We start from the raw sequence: 22,350 nt of genomic DNA on the forward strand, positions 1-22,350 counted from the left end.
GGATGCGTTTACAGATTATTTGCGCACGTTGTACAAATCAATGAAATGTTTAACTGGCTTAAATATGTCTCTCTCTGGGTCAGATTGCTGATGTTGACGGAGGCGCTGCTGCTTCGAAGTTGGAAGTACCATTCTTAGAAAACTTTTCACTTGTAAGTCCAGCCCTTGCACAATGCAGTTCTTCCTTGTCTTCATACTTCTCCGCTGTTTTCTTTCACCAAGTGATTACTGGACTTTGCCCGTACAAGAATAACCGCAAGTATGTATTTTGTTGTAATCACTGAACCTTAGCTGAAAGTCACCAGTACCACAAGTATCCTTGCGCCAACTTCGTTGCTGTGGCTCTATATCAAGCATTTGTGCTCGAGGCAGTGAATGCTGTAGATTGGTGGCTTTCACTTTATTACATTTTGGGGTGCATACCACTCTGATTGACCGGCCAACGATAGGCACATACCAATATCTCATACGTAATGCCCAAAATATTCTGTTCGAGCACATGCCCAGCGGAAGATACAAAACCAAACAAGATAGCGTGACACATGTGCATTGGAAAGAGACACATAAACTGTATCTTAATGTTATTAGCATTTTGATCCGCCCGTGATGAAGTGCGAACCAACAGGTATATGCTCCACAAGCTACTTGGTATGTGCACTGGGTATGTACCGCTCTTCATTGCGCCTCTTTGACGCGGTCTTGCGTCACTGAGTCTCAACAAGAATCACCTGTTAGTGGCATTTATTCATTACGTAAACGTCAAAACGAGTTGACTCCGCTTTTATATCTTGTCGTAATGACTGGTACTCTGAGTCCTCACTGTCATTGTCGAGCCGAGTTCCCGTCTTGGAGATGAGCCCATTTGCCTAGACTTACGAATGTGTTTCATGTCGGCTGCCAGCAGTGGCCATAGATTAGGACGCAGATTACGTAAGGGAAGGTGGCATACATGAGGCAATACTTACAACACTATGGGGACTTTGCCGACTGCTCAAGCTGTCTTGCCCGAGTTTTGAGCAGCATCGACGTAGTAGGTATCATGGTCAGGCGTAGCTGAGGACTCAGCGCGAGCTTGCCGTCCAGCCATGGTTTATATTCTCAGTCATATTTTGGGGAGATCAGAACGGCCTTAATGATCCGTAAAGCGCACTAATACAGCGCTTTAGCTGGTTTCATAAGACGTAGATGTCGAATGTCATACCCTAAGCTTCGCAAGATATAGCCCGACCACCGGCAGACGTCGTTAGCTGAAATGGTGTTGAATTTGCTTGTGCGCATCACACCTAATGCGTTTGATTTTGTTATGGTAATTCACGCATTTTCCAATAACTATCTGCGAATGTCTGTTTTTCCGGCAACTCAGATCACTGCGTAGTCCTTGGCCAAATGGATAGAGCATTGGGCTTCTGCGCCGAGTAAAAGGGGCTTGAAACCACCCTTCGGACCAATAGGTGTCCCTGCGTATGTGCCACTGAGTATGTGTCACTCATCAGTGAATCATTTTTACGACTACTTGGGCTGATTGGTACGTATAGCTTGATACGTGTCACTTTTAGATCACAAAAAAATCATTCAGCATTTTTCTGGCGATGGGTGCAATCGAACACGCGACACGTGTATTGAGGCAATCTTGCCTCAATATCTAGTCACGCACGCACCGCGCTCGTACTTCGTGGTTGCTACGCTGGATGGCGCCTTCTGTCAAGGAACATCCATGCAGGCCTTCACTTATGTAATTTGCATAGGAAGTGTGCGATAGAATGACTGGATCAAGAAAAGGCTTAGACATAGATATAATTGTCAGGGAAGGTATGAAGTGGTAAGGGTAAAAGAACGATAAGAAAGGGGGTCATCTGAGGGACCCGATTTTTATGAATCATATCGTAAAGAAGTCGACAAACAGACAGCAAGTACAACACAGCGGAAGCTACTTGTGCTTACTAATAGAAATAAAGAAATGATAAGTTAATGGAATTGAAATTATATGAAAAAAAACAACTTGTCGGAGGTGGGAAACGATCCCACGTCTTCGCATTACGCGTGTATTGCTCTATCGATTGAGCTACCGCGGTGCCATGTTCCCATCCACTTTCCGGGGTATTTATGCGTTACTACTAGAACTATTCCAATGGCGGCCTGTCCGGAGCCAGGGATTCTTAGCACCCTCTGCAGCGTCGCAGGTCTGACCGCCGCCGTGGTCAGTTGCTTCGCAGCTGCTGGGGACTGAGGGCCGGGGTTTGGTTGTTGTGTTCATATAGGAGGTTGTGGCCAAGTACTGCACCAGGGTGGCCAATCCTGCTCTGGTGAGGGAGTGCGTTACCGGTTCTGGTCACCGGGATCAGGCCACACTCCAGGCCTGTTTATGAATATGAACCTGGCAACGTTTAACGCTAGAACATTATCTAGTGAGGCGAGTCTAGCAGTGCTATTGGAAGAATTAGAGGGCAGTAAATGGGATATAATAGGGCTCAGTGAAGTTAGGAGGCCAAAAGAAGCATATACAGTGCTCAGAAGCGGGCACGTCCTGTGCTACCGGGGCTTAGCGGAGAGACGAGAACTAGGAGTCGGATTCCTGATTAATAAGAATATAGCTGGTAACATACAGGAATTCTATAGCATTAACGAGAGGGTGGCATGTCTTGTTCTGAAACTTAATAAGAGGTACAAAATGAAGGTTGTACAGGTCTACGCTCCTACATCCAGTCATGATGACCAGGAAGTCGAAAGCTTCTATGAAGACGTGGAATCGGCGATGAGTAGAGTGAAAACAAAATACACTGTACTGATGGGTGATTTCAATGCCAAAGTAGGCAAGAAGCAGGCTGGAGACAAGGCAGTGGGGGAATACGGCATAGGCACTAGGAATAGCAGGGGAGAGTTATTAGTAGAGTTTGCGGAACAGAATAATATGCGGATAATGAATACCTTCTTCCGCAAGCGGGATAGCCGAAAGTGGACGTGGAGGAGCCCGAACGGCGAGACTAGAAATGAAATAGACCTCATACTCTGCGCTAACCCTGGCATCATACAAGATGTGGACGTGCTCGGTAAGGTGCGCTGCAGTGACCACAGGATGGTAAGAACTCGAATTAGCCTAGACTTGAGGAGGGAACGGAAGAAACTGGTACATAAGAAGCCGATCAATGAGTTAGCAGTAAGAGGGAAAATAGAGGAATTCCAGATCAAGCTACAGAACAGGTATTCGGCTTTAACTCAGGAAGAGGACATTAGTGTTGAAGCAATGAACGACAATCTTGTGGGCATCATTAAGGAGTGTGCAATAGAAGTCGGCGGTAACTCTGTTAGACAGGATACCAGTAAGCTGTCGCATGAGACGAAAGATCTGATCAAGAAACGCCAATGTATGAAAGCCTCTAACCCTACAGCCAGAATAGAACTGGCAGAACTTTCGAAGTTAATCAACAAGCGTAAGACAGCTGACATAAGGAAGTATAATATGGATAGAATTGAACAAGCTCTCAGGAACGGAGGAAGCCTAAAAGCAGAGAAGAAGAAACTAGGAATTGGCAAGAATCAGATGTATGCGTTAAGAGACAAAGCCGGCAATATCATTACTAATATGGATGAGATAGTTCACGTGGCTGAGGAGTTCTATAGAGATTTATACAGTACGAGTGGAACCCACGATGATAATGGAAGAGAGAATAGTCTAGAGGAATTCGAAATCCCACAAGTAACGCCGGAAGAAGTAAGGAAAGCCTTGGGAGCTATGCAAAGGGGGAAGGCAGCTGGGGAGGATCAGGTAACAGCAGATTTGTTGAAGGACGGTGGGCAGATTGTTCTAGAGAAACTGGCCACCTTGTATACGCAATGCCTCATGACTTCGAGCGTACCGGAATCTTGGAAAAACGCTAACATAATCCTAATCCATAAGAAAGGGGACGCCAAGGACTTGAAAAATTATAGACCGATCAGTTTACTGTCCGTTGCCTACAAAGTATTTACTAAGGTAATTGCAAATAGAATCAGGAACACCTTAGACTTCCGTCAACCAAAGGACCAGGCAGGATTCCGTAAAGGCTACTCAACAATAGACCATATTCACACTATCAATCAGGTGATAGAAAAATGTGCGGAATATAACCGACCTTTATATATAGCTTTCATTGATTATGAAAAAGCGTTTGATTCAGTCGAAACCTCAGCAGTCATGGAGGCATTGCGGAATCAGGGTGTAGACGAGCCGTACGTAAAAATACTGAAAGATATCTATAGCGGCTCCACAGCCACTGTAGTCCTCCATAAAGAAAGCAACAAAATCCCCATAAAGAAAGGCGTCAGGCAGGGAGATACGATCTCTCCAATGCTATTCACAGCATGTTTACAGGAGGTATTCAGAGACCTGGATTGGGAAGAATTGGGGATAAGAGTAAATGGAGAATACCTTAGTAACTTGCGCTTCGCTGATGATATTGCCTTGCTTAGTAACTCAGGGGACCAACTGCAATGCATGCTCACTGACCTGGAGAGGCAGAGCAGAAGGGTGGGACTAAAAATTAATCTGCAGAAAACTAAAGTAATGTTTAACAGTCTCGGAAGGGAACAGCAGTTTACGATAGGTAGCGAGGCACTGGAAGTGGTAAGGGAATACATCTACTTAGGACAGGTAGTGACTGCTGATCCGGATCATGAGAGTGAAATAATCAGAAGAATAAGAATGGGTTGGGGTGCGTTTGGCAGGCATTCTGAGATCATGAACAGCAGGTTGCCATTATCCCTCAAGAGAAAAGTTTATAACAGCTGTGTCTTACCAGTACTCACGTACGGGGCAGAAACCTGGAGGCTTACGAAAAGGGTTCTACTTAAATTGAGGACGACGCAACGGGCTATGGAAAGAAGAATGATAGGTGTAACATTAAGGGATAAGAAAAGAGCAGATTGGGTGAGGGAACAAACGCGCGTTAATGACATCTTAGTTGAAATCAAGAAAAAGAAATGGGCATGGGCAGGACATGTAATGAGGAGGGAAGATAACCGATGGTCATTAAGGGTTACGGACTGGATTCCGAGGGAAGGGAAGCGTAGCAGGGGGCGACAGAAAGTTAGGTGGGCAGATGAGATTAGGAAGTTTGGAGGGTCAACATGGCCACAATTAGCACATGACCGGGGCAGTTGGAGAAGTATGGGAGAGGCCTTTGCCCTGCAGTGGGCGTAACCAGGCTGATGATGATGATGATGATGACTAGAACTAACCCTGGGAGTGTTAGCCAGCGCCGCCACTCGCAAGCCTTGGCGGCGGATGTGGAACATCTTTTCCGCTGCAGGCGTCACGAGTACGGGATGTTTTTGGGTGACGAAAACTGAACGAAAAGTGAATGTTGACTACTTGAAATTCCCAGAAGAGACAAAACCACACGAAGAAGTTGCCGGAACCATGTCAGAGAACTAGGACTGCCAGATAAAACTCTGAAACGAATATAAGGGATGAAGATGGTAATATCTTCGAAAAAGGCGACACGCCCTGCTAAATGAGAAGCCTTATTAGTGACAACTTCTGCAAGAAAGAATTCATAGTCAGGACTCAAGCAGATCGAACTACAGAGAAGCTCTACAGGTTTACATGTAATGTAGAAATTTTTTTGCGGAGAAAAAAAAATGAGTCGATCTTCCTCCTAATAAAATAGCAGCAATGTCAGATGAAAGTTCACTAGAGCTAATCAAAGCACTGAGTCCAAAGAGGAAGCCACAGCTGATCATTGCCATAGAGGAAGTGTATAAAACAAAGAGAATTCCGATTTGGTTACGTGAAAGCATGCAGAACCTTACGTAACATGGCAAAGATGATAAGGATAAGACGAGCTCATACAGAGCAGTCACAGTGATGGAACCTAATGTTGTTTGCTGCCGCCTAGAAATACTTAGAAGTCATTTCTTTCATTCCGCCAAAATACTTAAGTAGTGTCAATAATTATTCAACTCCTCAAACACAATTTTATAAAAAGTGTCAATCAGAAAATTGTACAGGAAGACAAAAAAGACCCGATAGAGGAGGATGAAAAGGAGGGAAGGAAAGGCAGGGAGGTCAACCAGACGGACGTCTAGTTTGCTACCCTAGAAAGGGCAAGGGGTTTAAGGGAAGGAAAGAAAGGAGAGGGGGAAAGAAGGTGCTATCGGTGTGAGTACATGCGGATGCCCATAACTTCACGCCTCTAAACGGTCACTGAGGCCAGCCCATTTCACGAAACGTAGCAGTGCCCGCGTCCCTTTGTAAGACTGCGACGCATGGGGCCATTATCCTCAAATCTTAGTCTCTCAAAATGGGCTATTATCTAATTGGTTTAACACCCTCCGGAGAACGTCACGTTCGTTGTCATAGAGATCACAAAAACACGACACGTGCTCAATCGTTGCTCAATAGGTGCTACATAATGTATTTTTCTGAGCGTTAAAGAACCCCGCAATTAAACGCAATATTGCCGCGCAATTGGCCGCTCGAGGCACCTTGCATGTATTCACAGCTTGTGCAATGACTATAACGTATTGAAGGTTTCTTACCCGGTTTCATAATGGCACACTTCTCCTTGGGATTCCAATATGCCAGGCAGTACGTCTCGAGCGTATTTAGAACTAAGAAAAAGAGAACAATTCATCGTAATAAAGAAACCTGCGGCGGCATCATTTGCTAGCCCAACTCAGGCTATTGTCAAGAGCTAGTGCCTTTGCTGCTTTAATCCACGTACTGGCACCAAAAAAATTGTTTATAGACGAATACTGTGTTCAGATTTCTTTTTATTTTCATTTGTTGTGCACAGCGTCTGAAAATTGTTCATCTCCCGAAATCACTCGCAATATGTGCGAGTACATTGATTTATAGGAATTGCGAATAATTCATTATAACAAGAACGTTAGGCTGCTTCCTTTCGCTGAGTTTGCGATGATGTGTCATCCTCTTCAAATGCACGATGTAAATGCGACGGTTCGCCGTCCTTGCATTTAATCTACGTTCGACTCTAGGCACATTTAAAGAAGCAAACGCTCCCTCACCAGCTTAGGCACACGCCTTATGCGATTATGCAGTTATTCGAAGAACTTACTAAAGCTTGCCTACAATGGCAAATGCCGCGTGGCTTCCAAAATTATAATAATATAAAGTGTGCTCTTTTACCACACGTACAGAAAACAATGGCATGCAGCAAACATTTAGCCCTACGTAAAACCAGTCAGAAGAGATATAAAAATATTTGAACACGTGCAGCTCCTGCCTCATAAATCATTAGGTGAGGATTAGGATAAACAATATTCCAAATATAACGAAAAAACGAGAATGTGCATGTTACACCTACGTACGGACGATCTTTAGAGTTCATTTCGTAGATTCTTCAGAAACATGCGATGATTATGTATAACATTTTGGCGTAAAACTTACGGTACATGATAGAAGGCGGTTCTATCCGCCTCAGTTAGATGGCACCGTGATGCTTAAAGAGGCTCGGGATTGCGTTCAATACGCGTCTCGGCTGAATGACATCTCGTAGTCTGCGACTGCGTGACAGCAGAGAGTAGAAACAAGCTGGCGCCCTTACCGTTACCGCTTTGAATGCATGGGCGCTATGTAGAGCTTTCCCTGTACAGTTAATTATATTAACTCTTTGCAAATCGCGTTTTTTAGAGTGCAGCACTGAATGATGTGTGTTCCTGCGGCGAGCGTCGACGGCGGCAGCGGTGGCGGCGTAACCGAGTGAACGAGCACAAAAGCGAAGGAAGAAAGAGGAAATAGTAGTGCCACCTGGTGCCACGCAACGTGGTTCCGCTCGCGACGTTTCTGAGACCATCGCTACGAGATGGCGTAACAGTACCGCGCATCGTATGTTCACTTCTTTATCTCTTTTGGGTTCCTGTTTTCCATCGACTAAGAAATGTTAAACGTTGTCCCTCGACGCGCGACGCGCCTCCATGTATCAGAAGATTGTCCAACGATATCGACAGTTATATTCGTTGGCTGTTGATAGTTCTATCCGTTAGGACCTGCGGTAGCTGTAGGACTTCTCTGCCCTTGTGTTTCGACCTACCTTCCCTCTTTCATGGACTCTCGTCACACGATAGGCAAGCGTTAGCTTTAGTCGCCTGCTTTTCAACGCCGGAACCTTTGGCGCCATCTATTGCACAAATAAACGTTCGCAAAATGTAGCCTCTGAAATATGGCAGTGCTCGGGAATTTATGTGGGTGAAATAATGTAACCCACGCTGGTCATGTTCGGTTGTCATGTTCAGCTAACTCATCCAATCTGGTTAAGATTAATGGATCAGAAAAGCGAACACGGATGTCCAATACACTGCGCACTTGTCCCTAATACCTCGCTGCCTCAGTATCACGAATGAAACCCTAAACAAGCAGAAGTCTGTTAGGAACAATAGGCGAAGCACTGCGGGATGACGACTTGACAGATTCAATGCGGGCGGCAATCGCTTTTAAAGGCATAGTGCACGTTGCCAAACCATGCAATCTCCTGTATGCTTCGGCAGCTCTGTGGGCGTATTGATTTCTCAGAGCCACCATGCACTTGGAGGTCCCAGAGAGGAAGGCTGCAGTGTCTAGAATACGATGCGATTGCGCCTAAATTTAGCGTAATCTTTAAGTGTCTTTGTAGTGTTTTAGTGTGATAGTAGTGTTTTAGTGTCATTTGAGTTTTTAATAGTGTCATTGTAGTCCTTCAGCTCTATTATTCAGCAGCGGACATTACTTGCAGAAGAAAAGGAAATATTTATTCAAATAATTAGTGAGAATTTACCTACACGAATTGAAAGCTTTGTTTTGCGGGAACGAACATGAAATTTCTTCCAGCAATTGTTTTGCGTCTAAGCGTATAAGACATTGCTTCAATTTTTGTCCCCAAACAGCAATCGGAGCATGGACAACACCACCTCCCCTGAATTTCTGTTTCATCTGTGTCTAGTTATGCGAAATATGCTGTCTGCAGCCTTGGAACCGGTCACGCTTAGTCGTAATCCATTGCATAAGTAATGACTCATATCTGTTGAAAAACGACTTAAATTTATAGGGTTGTCACATGCAACGCAACATAATAGGACTTGCTATTCATAAATTATAAGTAGCTTTGTTATGTACTGATGCACCCGTTGAATGTGCAGTTTGTACGGTGGATACGACATACTCAACCCTCTAATATGTTGTTGCGCGTTCTTGTATCTCTTGCTGGGCACAGTTTGCTAATCGAAACGAGAAATAAAGCAAATTTCTCTGACCTCTCAGTGGCCTCCCTAAATGCAATAGCTGCACGCTCTGGGGTGCTGGCTCTCGAATCTTCGACGGAATAGGGTAAATTGTTAAGAAGCACGGTTGCGTGCTTGGCACTTAATCAATGCGTCAAGAACTACACACACAGAAAAATAAATTGTCATTGCGAAGAGAAAGTGGCTGAAAATGAGAGCTGCAGATCGAAACATACGGCAACAACAAGCACAACTCCTGTTGGTTTCCATTGCACCTTCCAAGAAAATGACGCTCTCGTCCAGTGCATTGAGCTCAAGTGGGATGGCTTCTCCCCCTCGCGCATCAACAAAACTGTTGCCATGACAACATACTTGTTTATGCATTTTTTTTCTTAGCAGTATAGAACAAGGCGAAAACGGGCCGCTCTTGACACAGTTATCGTTTACGTCGGCGGTATGCCAGCTGACGAAGCCGTGTGTCAAATTCGATACAGTATCGCACGAGGCACATTGTACTGGCCGCGACTGTCCAGTTCCTAGTGCCACGAGAAAATAAAAGGTGTAGAAGTCTCAATTTCCTTCGCTGAATATAATTAGTCTTGTACATATGAGGCTCTTTTGTGTAAGTAAATTTGGTAAATAGGAGAATGTAAAGATACTTTAATGGGCCGCTCCGATTTATTTGAATCATACGAATTATGTTGTAGTTCGGCCCTCCACTGCGGTAATTCTCCCAGTTGTATTTTCTGAGACTTTTCGGCATACTAGAAATCAAACAGAAGAGCCACGCAGTAATGCCAGTCATTACAGATAGATAGGATGACATTGTACAGTGATTTGTGAATCACTATTGCGTCAATCGGTGTGTCGTTCCAGGTTGTCCGCTCGTCCTACACTAGGGCATTCTAGAACAGCGCTTTTCTCCGTTATTAGTGATTGTAGAGTAACCAAACGCAACAATAAGCAAAACAGCGCCGTTGAGGAAAGCGTAACTAAACGCACTTACAAGACAAAGAGAAAAAAGAAATTGTAATAGGCGCACAAAGAGGATGAAGGCAGCCATAAGAAATGGCTGTGCTTCCACTCATAACCTACTATATTACGTTAAACATGATTGTATTCCAATACAACTCACTTGAATACTTCAGTTCCAATAGAGGTCCTGGACAGTATATTGGTTTTGGTTTCACGTATCCTTTTAAAAGCTCCTTTTTCCTAAAATAGGTAAGAGACTGAGAGTAAATCACGAAGGCTTATATTTGCTAAAAGTGGAGAGAAAAAGATGCTAAAACCAGGGGCATTTTTTACTTATGAAAGAAACATGTGAAACAAATGATGTTATGTACTCATTAACACGTCAACCTTGGAAAAATATTGCTAAGATGGGGGAAAACACCTCTCTTCTTTCATAATGAAAGAACCTGTGCCCTATTCTTGCAATATTGACAGAAGAAGGTTAAAATAAGTTGAAGTACAATGTCTTAGTAAATGAGTAAGCTTGCGTGCTCTGCTTCTTAGCACAAATTTGAAAGGGGGGGGGGAGTATATATAATGTCGCTGATGCAGGTAGCACACCCTTGCATATAAAATGTCATCGACTATCTCTGCACTACAACTGCATACATGTATTGCAAAATTCGCAAGGGAGCATATAGTATGTTTGCAAAGGCACCAGCAATCCGAGCCTGCTGTGCTGCAAAGCCTGTGCACAAAAATCTATAGTTGTGGCAGTTTCTACGAAGTGCGCTCTAATCTTGACTTGAGACTATGTGTTCTTTATAGTGGAAAGGGTAACTAAATTATTACATTTGAAACATTCCTAGTTTGATTATACAGTACTTATAACAATTCAAGAAAAGATACGGAATATATGGTCGCCTCAAATGCACAATATTCCGATGGAACTATATTGCAGTCATTGATATCCGGCTCGGTTATAGTACTGTAGCCAAACTCACTGATTTTACACATGATGTTTCCTATAATATAGATCTCGGGCCTCATTTCAAGCTACTTTCATTGATTTCTCGAAGGCGTTGAGTACTCTGCCTCTGTCGAAGCTCTTGTTAAAGTTGAGAGCTTTTTTAAAGAAACCTCGAGTAATGAATTGCACTTCAAGCTTCATTACCAATCGCTCACAATAGCTTCCTTAATTCTGGGAACACCTCCATCGCTAACGTTAAATGTGGCGTCCTACAAGCTCAGTACTGGGTCCATTATTATTTCTCATCTGTACTATTGATCTTGGAAATAGCATAGCTGCTAAGGTCCGTCTAGATGATCACTTTTTGTGCTATTTATACTAATCAAGACTGCAGAGTACCACCAGAGGCTTGGAAACACACTCAGCATGCTCTGCACCTGATGTAAAACCTGACATATAAGCCTTATTTTGCTAAAACAGTAGTAATTTCTTTTACTGACAGTTCATTCTCGTTGTATTTCATATATTCATTCAGCTGCTCCATAAATACACTGTATATGCGGAAACACTTTGTCGTTGCTTTTCCGTGCACCCTACCAAGGTGAGAACACATTTATCGCAACAATAAAGTATTTAGTAGATATCCATACATATATATGTACAGCGCACACTTTCTGCCGCTCTTAAAGATAGATACGACGCCGCTTTTCATTGCGAAAGCATGAAATGACCCATTGGGCGAAAACGCCAACGTATGTCGCCTGGACAACCAAAAAACGGCACCTAAATTCACATTGCCCGCATCGCAACGTCACATGCGCGCCCGGATGGAGCAAGGTATGCAAAAGACAACAACTGCAGCCGCAGCAGGTGTTGCGTGAGCGGAGAAGGCATCGTCTCGATGTCCTCACCTTCGATCTGGAAAGACTGTGTTAAGCGCGCGTTCCTTAACCGAGAAAGCTCTCCCCTGCGTTCTAACTAAGCCTCGGCAATCGCTGTGAAGGAATTAATGCATAAAAATAAGGGATAAATTCGAATGGGGAAGCGTTGGCGGTTAGTTCCGAACCTACGACCCGACTCTAAGGTGTGGAGTGTTGTACCCACTGAGCTAAACAAGCGCTCATAGATAGCAGGCCTGTTCCCTCTGCTTGACGATGACGTCATGCTAATTGGACAAAATTGATTTTGCCAAGGCCAGCGTCACGAAAGCAGTGACGTCCAAATCACCGAGGCTTACTCGGCAGCGTCCCCCATTAGATTCTAGCAATCGGGCAAGGTAGCCTGACTTCACGGATCGGAATTCACCAACCATGTGCTATCTCGGAGGCGTTGGCCAAGCATCCCAACGCGCTCGCGTCCTCGCGATGGAGTCGATAACTCGAAGGACTTCTCATCAGTGTTCAACCTGGATATTAATTATTTCCCATTCACAACTCATATGTGCCCAGTTGTCCTCGGATTTATTTTTTATTTAAAACGCTTATACGACCTATACTTCACTACGGCTCTCTTGTTTGACGCGTTTTGACCAGTGTGATGTTGTCATCACACTGGTCAGCCATTTGTGTTGATGGTCGTAGTCTGTGAATAATGTATTGTACGCGCTCCTTCCATAGCCCTTGTAGCGCTGCAGTAGGTACCAATATTAAATAAATATGTGCGCAGAGACAGCTGATGCTGCCAATTCTCTTGGATGACAACACCGAAATGCAAATTGATTTCTATAGTATTACAGTGATGTCATTAGAAGCAGAGAAAAACCTCGTACATTTCGTTGGAGGCAACATATGGCGATGCGGGCAACTTATGGAGGAAATGCATTTATGTTATATCACGCAGCGGCACCTAGTTTAAACCTTTCAGCTGTGTTCCACAGTCTGTTTACATCGGCAAAATTTAGATGCATCTGTTTACATCAGTAGGCAATTTGCATACGTGTTTAGAGTCCACACCCTCTGTAAAAAGTACATGGGAATCTCCGCATACTCTACAAATCTGTCGTTCGGCTGTGCAATGCGGTTCTCGTGGTGCTACTGACTGATGGGTGCTTAAGACAAAAACAATGCAGAGGGGGAAGGCAGCTGGGGAGGATCAGGTAACAGCAGATTCGTTGAAGGACGGTGGGCAGATTGTTCTAGAAAAACTGGCCACCCTGTATACACAATGCCTCATGACCTCGAGCGTACCGGAATCTTGGAAGAACGCTAACATAATCCTAATCCATAAGAAAGGGGACGCCAAAGACTTGAATAATTATAGACCGATCAGCTTACTGTCCGTTGCCTACATAGTATTTACTAAGGTAATTGCAAATAGAATCAGGAACACCTTAGACTTCCGTCAACCAAAGGACCAGGCAGGATTCCGTAAAGGCTACTCAACAATAGATCATATTCACGCTATCAATCAGGTGATAGAGAAATGTTCGGAATATAACCAACCATTATATATAGCTTTCATTGATTATGAGAAAGCGTTTGATTCAGTCGAAACCTCAGCAGTCATGGAGGCATTGCGGAATCAGGGTGTAGACGAGCCGTACGTAAAAATACTGAAAGATATCTATAGCGGCTACACAGCCACTGTAGTCCTCCTTAAAGAAAGCAACAAAATCCCTATAAAGAAAGGCGTCAGGCAGGGAGATACGATCTCTCCAATGCTATTCACATCATGTTTACAGGAGGTATTCAGAGACCTGGATTGGGAAGAATTGGGGATAAGAGTAAATGGAGAATACCTTAGTAACTTGCGCTTCGCTGATGATATTGCCTTGCTTAGTAACTCAGGGGACCAACTGCAATGCATGCTCACAGACCTGGAGAGGCAAAGCCGAAGGGTGGATCTAAAAATTAATCTGCAGAAAACTAAAGTAATGTTTAACAGTCTCGGAAAGGAACAGCAGTTTACGATAGGTAGCGAGGCACTGGAAGTGGTAAGGGAATACATCTACTTAGGACAGGTAGTGACTGCTGATCCGGATCATGAGAGTGAAATAATCAGAAGAATAAGAATGGGCTGGGGTGCGTTTGGCAGGCATTCTGAGATCATGAACAGCAGGTTGCCATTATCCCTCAAGAGAAAAGTTGATAACAGCTGTGTCTTACCAGTACTCACGTACGGGGCAGAAACCTGGAGGCTTACGAAAAGGGTTCTACTTAAATTGAGGACGACGCAACGAGCTATGGAAAGAAGAATGATAGGTGTAACATTAAGGGATAAGAAAAGAGCAGATTGGGTGAGGGAACAAACGCGGGTTAATGACATCTTAGTTGAAATCAAGAAAAAGAAATGGGCATGGGCAGGACATGTAATGAGGAGGGAAGATAACCGCTGGTCATTAAGGGTTACGGACTGGATTCCGAGGGAAGGGAAGCGTAGCAGGGGGCGACAGAAAGTTAGGTGGGCAGATGAGATTAGGAAGTTTGGAGGGTCAACATGGCCACAATTAGTACATGACCGGGGCAGTTGGATAAGTATGGGAGAGGCCTTTGCCCTGCAGTGGGCGTAACCAGGCTGATGATGATGATGATGGTGATAACACAAAAATTATTTCGTTCAGCAGGCCGTTGCAGCAGTCCGCATATCACAGAGCGCGTTCAAAAGGTCTGTAGTCAGCAAAGCTGTGCCAGCCAACTTCTAGCGTATTCATTTGACAATGACAGTACCTATACGAACACTTTACTCGCAATGCAGTTATCACACAAAATGAGGCAAGGGCAGAATAGAAGATGCACTTAAGTACTGGACTGTCTTTCCTCATCTGTCCGGGCTACGTTTAGCGATGTTATTCTGATTGTGTTGCAACCAGCCGAAAGTACCGCAGTCGATATGTACAGTTTAGCATGTTTCCTAACGCAAACGGAACATCCGCATTTCTTTCGGGACTGCGGGAGCTGTTGAAAGTCAATATAATAATCTCTGAAAGCCACAACCTTTGATGAAATTGCGAAGTCAGTACTGCTAAGTTGAAGGAAACTGGCTGGTGGAAGAAGAAAAGTCATTGGCGGGTATCGATGATGTTAACCGGACACACTGGGAGCAACGTCCTTCTCTCATTTGCGGCACATTAACAAAGCCGTCATGCGTTAGTCAAAATAAGAAAAGAACTCACCACTGGCCAGACTCACTGAACGCTCTCGATATTATGTACAGATTTTTTTTATTCGATTTCGCTAGATGAAAATTCTCGCACATGGGATTTCCACGCCACTTTGGGCGATTGTAGTTGCGGTATTTGTTCCAAACCACACCTGTACTCAGTAGCTAAAAAAGAAACGAGAAATACAGACCACCATGTACATATATATAATACAAGAGCCAAGACAGATACAGAAATAATGTTTCCGGCGAACCAGCTAAGGTAAACTAGTTTTTCAAGCTTTTTCAAATTTCTGCATGGTTCGCTCTATACAACACCCTCTTGTTCCCGCATCGGCGGCAAAGTAGCGAGAGCTAGGTAGGCGTTATTTCCCCTCGGCAGATGACAAGTCGACTTGTCGCAAAGGTGGATCAGAGCCCAAGTCATGACTTGATTGATCAGAGTTCATTAGGTAAGGTCCGCATCTTCCTGCGAACGCCTGTCTTCTTTAGGCAAAGAACCCTGGCACACCTGTTATTCAATGTAACGTTCCTTATCTTCAGTTCTCTCGAACACTCTGGCGAAAGCACCATGGGGTGGTACTGTCGCCAGAGTGTTAGAGTTTCGAACATGCCACCCTACGCTCAGAACCTTTTTCTCTTAGCCACTAGGGCTAAACCAGCGCCTCCAAGATAGCAGGTCTCTGTATTATGCAAAAGGATAGAAAGTTGGGCGAGTTGGTACGGTAACATGATCTTAAAATGTAGCGCGAAATGACACGAACACAGAAAGGAGCAGAAAGGAGCTGTCTGCTCCTTTCTGTGTCCGTGTCACTTCGCGCTACATCTTAAGATCATGTCTCTGTATTATGCGTGATGAGGTCATGCTATTTGCGCAAAAATTCCTTTGCGAAGCCCTACGTGAAGAAGCGGCGACTTATAGATCAGTGCGGTTTACTCGGGAACGTCTATATTAGATTCTATGGCAGTCGGCTAAGCGAGCATGACGTCACAGATCAAGCTGCAGCGGCCTTGTGCTACATAGGAGGTGTTGGCCCAGCCTCTCCACGTGTTCGCTTGCCAGCGAGGAGTTCATAACTCGAATAAGCGCCCAGCGGCGTCCAACACGATATAACTGGTTTCGCATTCACAGCTCATAAGTCCTTAGGTGTCCTTAAATTTTCTTGCGTGTTCATTTGAAGCACTGTTATAGCTACAGTTGGTGGGTGTGAGTCATGTGATGTAAACTGCAAAAATAATATGCCGCTGCCATTGCAACGTACACAGTGGCAGTGACGGCGCTGATGCTTTCGATGAAGTTTTCCACCAACTGCGGCGTCCTTCATTGTGGGTATGTGCCATGCAGGATCTTTTCCATGTACAGTTTTCTGCGCCGTCGACGTAGTGTTCACGTGCCCGCTGCGCTGGCTTAGCGGCTATGGTGCTGTGCTGGTAAGCACGAGGTTGTGAAATAAAATCCAGGCTGCGGTGGCCGTATTTCCATGGGGACGAAATGCAAAAATCACCGCCCGATCACTCCGTAAATGTTAACCAGCGAAGCTGAAATGTACGGCCCCGGTGTTTATCACTGGGTTAATCCCGACGGTTCATTAAACGACGGCTTGGTAGGCTGGCGAATACTTGGTTTGCTCTTGCTACTTGAGCTCGACTGCATGAACCAGTTTTTTATCCTGAGTTGCAGCATTGGCCAGGCGTACACGAGCTCCTACCCTGTTCTGCTCGCGGCTTTGCTGATCAAAAGCTGCCTACTCCTCAGGAGCACGTAAGACGCGTTCCTTGCCCATTTCGGAGCCGGAGAGAAACTGTTGCGTGCGCACTCGGCTGCGACGGAGAAGAATGACGTCACTACCGGCGCATCGAGTCGTGCGCCTCTCTTCATTTTTGCGCATGCGCAGGGGCTTGTGCCATAGGAGTTCTCGGCGCACAGGTGACACACGAACGGACGGATGGACAGACGAATCGGCTAGCCATATACAGCTCCGCTGTAAAACGCCCGTGTCCAGTGCATTGAAGGAACGTTAATGATCCCCTGGTGATCAGAATTAATCAGGAGTCCGCACTGTGGCGTGCCCCATAATGTACTTGTGGTTTTGGCACGTAAAACACCAGAATTCACTCATTCATTTATTTTTCACGAGCACAGTGACGAAGAAGATCACGCCATCACCCCGCCATCTTTTCAAGATAAAATTTTGCGCGATGCACACTATGTCATCCTCGTTTCCAAGAGGTCTACTTGTTCTGGCCTCCCAAATACATTCACACATGTTAACACACTCAAAGCCTATGTGGAGCTCAGTACTATGGTCTATTGGCCTGTAGTTGGTGCTTGCTTGGTAGCACAGTTAGGGCGCTGAACTCTAATATGATAGCGTGCCAACGACATAGGTTTGAAACAGGGCGGGAGAGACAAAGAAAATGTTTTCCTTTTTTGGGTAATAGCGATAGTAAAGCTGGGGTTGTACAAGCTGCCTGACGACAATAAAATACCGTCGATGACGACGAGGTCGTGGTAAAGCTTACAGCTCTCTCGTAGCCCCTCAATTGCACTGTCATGATGCTGTGCAAGGACTAGTACACTGTGGCATTAGTCTTAAAATATGCCTTGCACCCAATCTGCTGTTTATATCTCTGTGACTTTCATTTCCTTTACTAGGGATTGTCTATTTACACTTTCAATTATCCTGTCCTTTGTTGCCAGCTTACTTGGTACCGGCCTCCAGTCCATGTCCACGCTTTTCAGGTAAGGATATTCGCGCACTTTTCCACACAATTATTTCAACCGTGTTCCCGAGTATTTCTTTAAAACTAAATTCGCTCTCCACTTTGCTGACATCAAATGATGTCAAGACCATGTCACCATACAGCGCTTTGTTTGATGATGATGATGATGACATAGCGCTTTTCCCAATCTTAAGCGGACAGACAAAAGTTATTTCGTAAAAGTAATAGTGATCTTACTCTTTAAGAAAGAATGAGAAAAAATTGCAAGCAATCACAATGGCGAAGTTTCAAGTACGGAATCCAGAAGCGACAGTCCGACATCGAAATCTGCTTTGGAACGACGACGAAGTTTCCCTGCTAAGGTGGCTGCTCACCGCTCCTGTGAAAAATCTCGCCTTCCGCGTAAATACGTTCCATACATCAAGAGATTGGACCCCCAGACATCTGAGGACGCCCCGGATGCTCATGCGCAGTCCGGTTTTTCGACATTCAGCGAATGTCACTCCATCGGCCCTGCAGCTGAGTTGTACACTGGGACTAGGCCTAGTGCCTCCGGTGACGCGCTGGCGGCGGTAGATTCGCCGGCGCCGCTCGTCACGACGGCGTTACCGGCCGCACAATTGACACCTGAGCCTGGATCCCAGCTCCTGGTTCCTGCTCCAAGTCCTTCGGCTACAGCCCACCCATCCAGTGGCGTAGCAACAGGGGGGGCCGGGGGGCCGTGGGCCCCGGGTGCAGGGGCCAGAGGGAGGGGGGGGGGTGTCATACGCCTCAAGGCACCCCTTCTTCCGCCGGCTTGACTGGGCGCAAATGGCAAAGAATGCTCCGGTATCCAGTAGCCCGAGCTCATGTACTCGATGCGTTGCGCCGCAGAATTGTCGGCTGCAGCTCTATCAACACCCCATGAAATAATTGCACGAATGTGCGGGCTAAGAAATTTAATTCCCAAAATGGTCGCTAAACTATTCGCCTTAGCGGAATGTTTCATGTGGGGTGTGCCGTGCGTTCATGCTGGGAGCAGGAGTCGCTAAACATACAGTAAGGCGTTGTGGCTCTTGGGTCCCTCTTCCGTTCAGAACACGGAGCGAAGGCGAACAGACAGCAGTAAGAGGGCGTTCAACGAGCGCGCCCGGCGCTCTCGTTTACGGCGAAGCGTTCGTTGAGAGCGACGTTGCATAAGTGCGGCCGTCAAAAGTCGCGAATGGGATTCTCTGGATCGTCTTCAGACTCGGTGCTGCCGAAGAGTTTGGCGGCGTATGACTCGACAGGCTGTATATAGTCGCGGGCGCCGCGATGTTCAGCTCGCTTTTACTTCCCCTCTCCCGCTCGCTCCGAGAAGCCGCTGCGAAACCTGCCGTTATGTTTCACGCTTTCCTTCTTACCCTCGAAAGTTTAAGAAAACTGTTGTTATTGTGTGACTTCATGTCAAGTACAGTGTCTGTGTCAGCTGCACAGAATAAAAAAAAAAACGTGTATTTTGTAAGGATATTTCCGGATATTCTATGAAGTTATGTGTCTGTGACTACTAGGAACTCGGTAGCGTGGAAAATATGGCAGGTAAGTAATAACCCTATTCTTAATATTCCCATAATTAGTGCTCATGGGCGTCTTGCGCTGGAGTTTGAGGTATAGTAGCGGCGCCTGGTGGCGACGCGGGAAACGACATCTGGGTCGTACCAGCTTGGGTCGTATTGAGCCCTGGCTGTGGCGAAGCACGTTTCTAGGCAGAGTTTTGCGTCGATTCGCACTTTTTTTCTGCCCTGTTGCGAGTGCGAAAAGGCTCGTCACTTCTCACAGACCACGTCGACCACGCTGAGAGCTCGAAAACGGACTCTCCGTGTGCCGTAATACTGGAAGCAGAAGGAATCGGCGACGCCGATCCGGAGGGACCTAGCTCAGCATCGAAAAAGCGTCACCATCGATACTGCTGCGTCGTGGGCTGCCATGAACAAGAAGGCCTGAATCCCAACATCCGATTCTATCGTTTCCCTTCAAGGCCTCACGAATCGGAGCGTCGGGCGCGCTGGATAATTAACTGCAGTTCGTCGCGCTGGGTAAGCGAAACTTCGCGCCATGTTGACTGCTTCACCTGTCTTGAAGCTTGCTTGATTATAGATCTGCGTTATAAAATTCGGTCTTTTGCACCTACAGTCCCGACGGCAGACCGACATAGCAGCAGGCATGGCAGGTGATTCACGATTCGAAACCCGGCCACAGCGACAATTAACAATTCGACCGGTGCGAATTGGTGAAGTGCCCAGGTGTGTGCAAATGACCACGAATGGCCGGGCTGATTCGGTGACAATTCACTACCCCACTACGAGCAGCACAGGTTAGAGAGTTAAATGTGCTCATACTTGACCTCAAGCCAGCATGTTGAGGCAGCGCAGCAAGATAGTATTGATTACAGCAGATCGATGTTCGAGCGTTGTCATTAAAAGCTACATCGAGCGAGCAGCGCACGAGCTCGCGCTGCAGCGCGATTCGCACGTACGTGCGAGCTCATATGCATTGCATCAGTTATTACCAGTTACTAAAAGGGACAGATGGCCGCTACTACAACGCAGGCATAGCTACTTGTTTAGCGGCATGCGGTGAACAAAGATTGCAGGAGACCCGCCGTTTCGCGGCATGTCGAAGGACCGCTGCCGTCGCGGCGCGTACGATCGTGCGCTCGAGCAGTTCGTACATCGCGGCATGCTGAAAGACCGCTGCCGTCGCGGCGCGTACCGTCATGTGCTCGAGCAGTTTCGTCCCCATGATGTCTGCTTATCGCTGCTGTGGATTCATTTATAGCAAGCATTTGCTCGTGTTTGTGCGCCTGAATCTAGCAGCGTGCAAACCTTACCTGAAGTTCCACTTCGTACGCGACTCGCTTCACTTGCGATTGACACCACGCTAAAACTTCGCCGCCTAATTCTTGAACGGCATACATGTATTCGGCACTGCATAATTTCTTGCCTTTACGCAGCGTGCCACCCCTGAAAAAAAATCTTCGGCGCCCGATATTCGCTGCCGGCCGTGATACAACACAACCGAAAGTGGCGGGTCCATATTGTAAACGTGCTTTCCGAAGCAGACGACCGAGCTTGGTACGACCCATTTTAGGACAGAGGGCGCTTTTTAGCACCTTTTTCGCAGCGCCCCCTTGGCAATGCAAGAGCCCCATACAGGAAGTACTTCAATTCCAGAATTGAGGATTCAAAGTCATATTATTAACTCAACAAAAGCTTCTTAAACAAGATCGTTTTGGGTGCTACAACCTACAGTACTTTGGCACTGCGGGCGGCGCCTAGTATGGCAGTAGCGAAAGAAATATGAAATAGTGGACCAGTGAGGTTGATCCCTCAATCCTCTCCATTGCGAGTGCAGACCAACAGGTTTCGCTGGCACGGGCTTCATCGAGGTCCTTTTTTTTTATGGTGACGCCAAGAATCGACGCGAAGCGTCCTCTATTCTGTTCCCAATCTTTTGGTGGTACCGCAGCTAGGATAATCGCGTTTGTCCGTATAGCAGCAAATAAAAACAAGGCTTTATTGATCACAATAAAGAGAAGTCGTAATTTTCATAACATTGGCGCCCGCGCAGCAGGGAGGCAGGTGGCGTTTTCCGTTTTTCTAATATGGTGAGGAGATCAGCGTCACTGAGACATAATTTAATTTTCGTTTTTGTTCAGGGCTGCCCACAGATAAAATACTGTGGGCCATAGTATCTACGACGATTTTTGTGAAGTTGTTGTTGTGCAAGATATGAATGTCGGCCTTCAATTTTGCAAATACAATGTTGCCGCTAAACTTGGTAATTAAAACTTTATAAATTTTTTTGCTTGTGACGTGAGCCGTATTTGCCACGATGCCGCATTTGTATTGGTTGCCAAGCCTTACAGTCTGACAGAAGATGTGCACATGCGCTTATCACAAGTTATCAGTGCAGCACACTGTGTTATTTGGCGCAGAAAAAAATAGCGTGTATTGGCTTCGAGCTCCACTATGGTATAGCTCCACCACTGGAAAAGCTGGCGCCACCGTCGGCATGACGTGCTATTAGGGATCACGTGGACATAGCGGCCGCATCGGCTGCTTCGGGAGCGCCGAAGCGAGCTGAAAAGGAAAGTTTAAGTTCCCTCGTACGCTGCGGTCGTCATTTATTGGCGGGATTTTCCCGCTTCGAGTGTCTCCTTTACAACGATTGAAAGCATTAGAATAGGTAGTGGCTGCCTTTAAAGGTGCGCAACATGGTAGGCTGCTGCTCGGTGCCGCAGTGCCGGACGTACGCAACGGAGCCCGGTGTCAGCCTTATTCATACGTAGCCGCAGGACAAGAAGCTAGGTGAAGCTTGGCTCGCGAAACATAAAACCGGCAAACAGTCATCGGCTACAACTCGATTATGCAGCAAGCACAGACGCGCGGAAG

General features: G+C 46.0%; 1 long non-coding RNA gene across 1 annotated transcript in view; it reads right to left on the reverse strand.

Annotated features, from left to right (window-relative positions):
• Positions 1-22,350, reverse strand: part of LOC129384662 (uncharacterized) — a 139,979-nt gene that overhangs the window by 22,216 nt on the left and 95,413 nt on the right. Inside the window, exons 2-4 of the long non-coding RNA XR_011894615.1 lie at positions 15,228-15,379; positions 10,328-10,407; positions 6,517-6,588 (exon numbers count right to left, since the gene is read on the reverse strand). This is a non-coding gene — a long non-coding RNA (uncharacterized lncRNA). The remainder of the gene's footprint in view (positions 1-6,516; positions 6,589-10,327; positions 10,408-15,227; positions 15,380-22,350) is intronic.

Source organism: Dermacentor andersoni, chromosome 5 (genome assembly GCF_023375885.2).
Source record: "Dermacentor andersoni chromosome 5, qqDerAnde1_hic_scaffold, whole genome shotgun sequence".
Taxonomy (NCBI): domain Eukaryota; kingdom Metazoa; phylum Arthropoda; class Arachnida; order Ixodida; family Ixodidae; genus Dermacentor; species Dermacentor andersoni.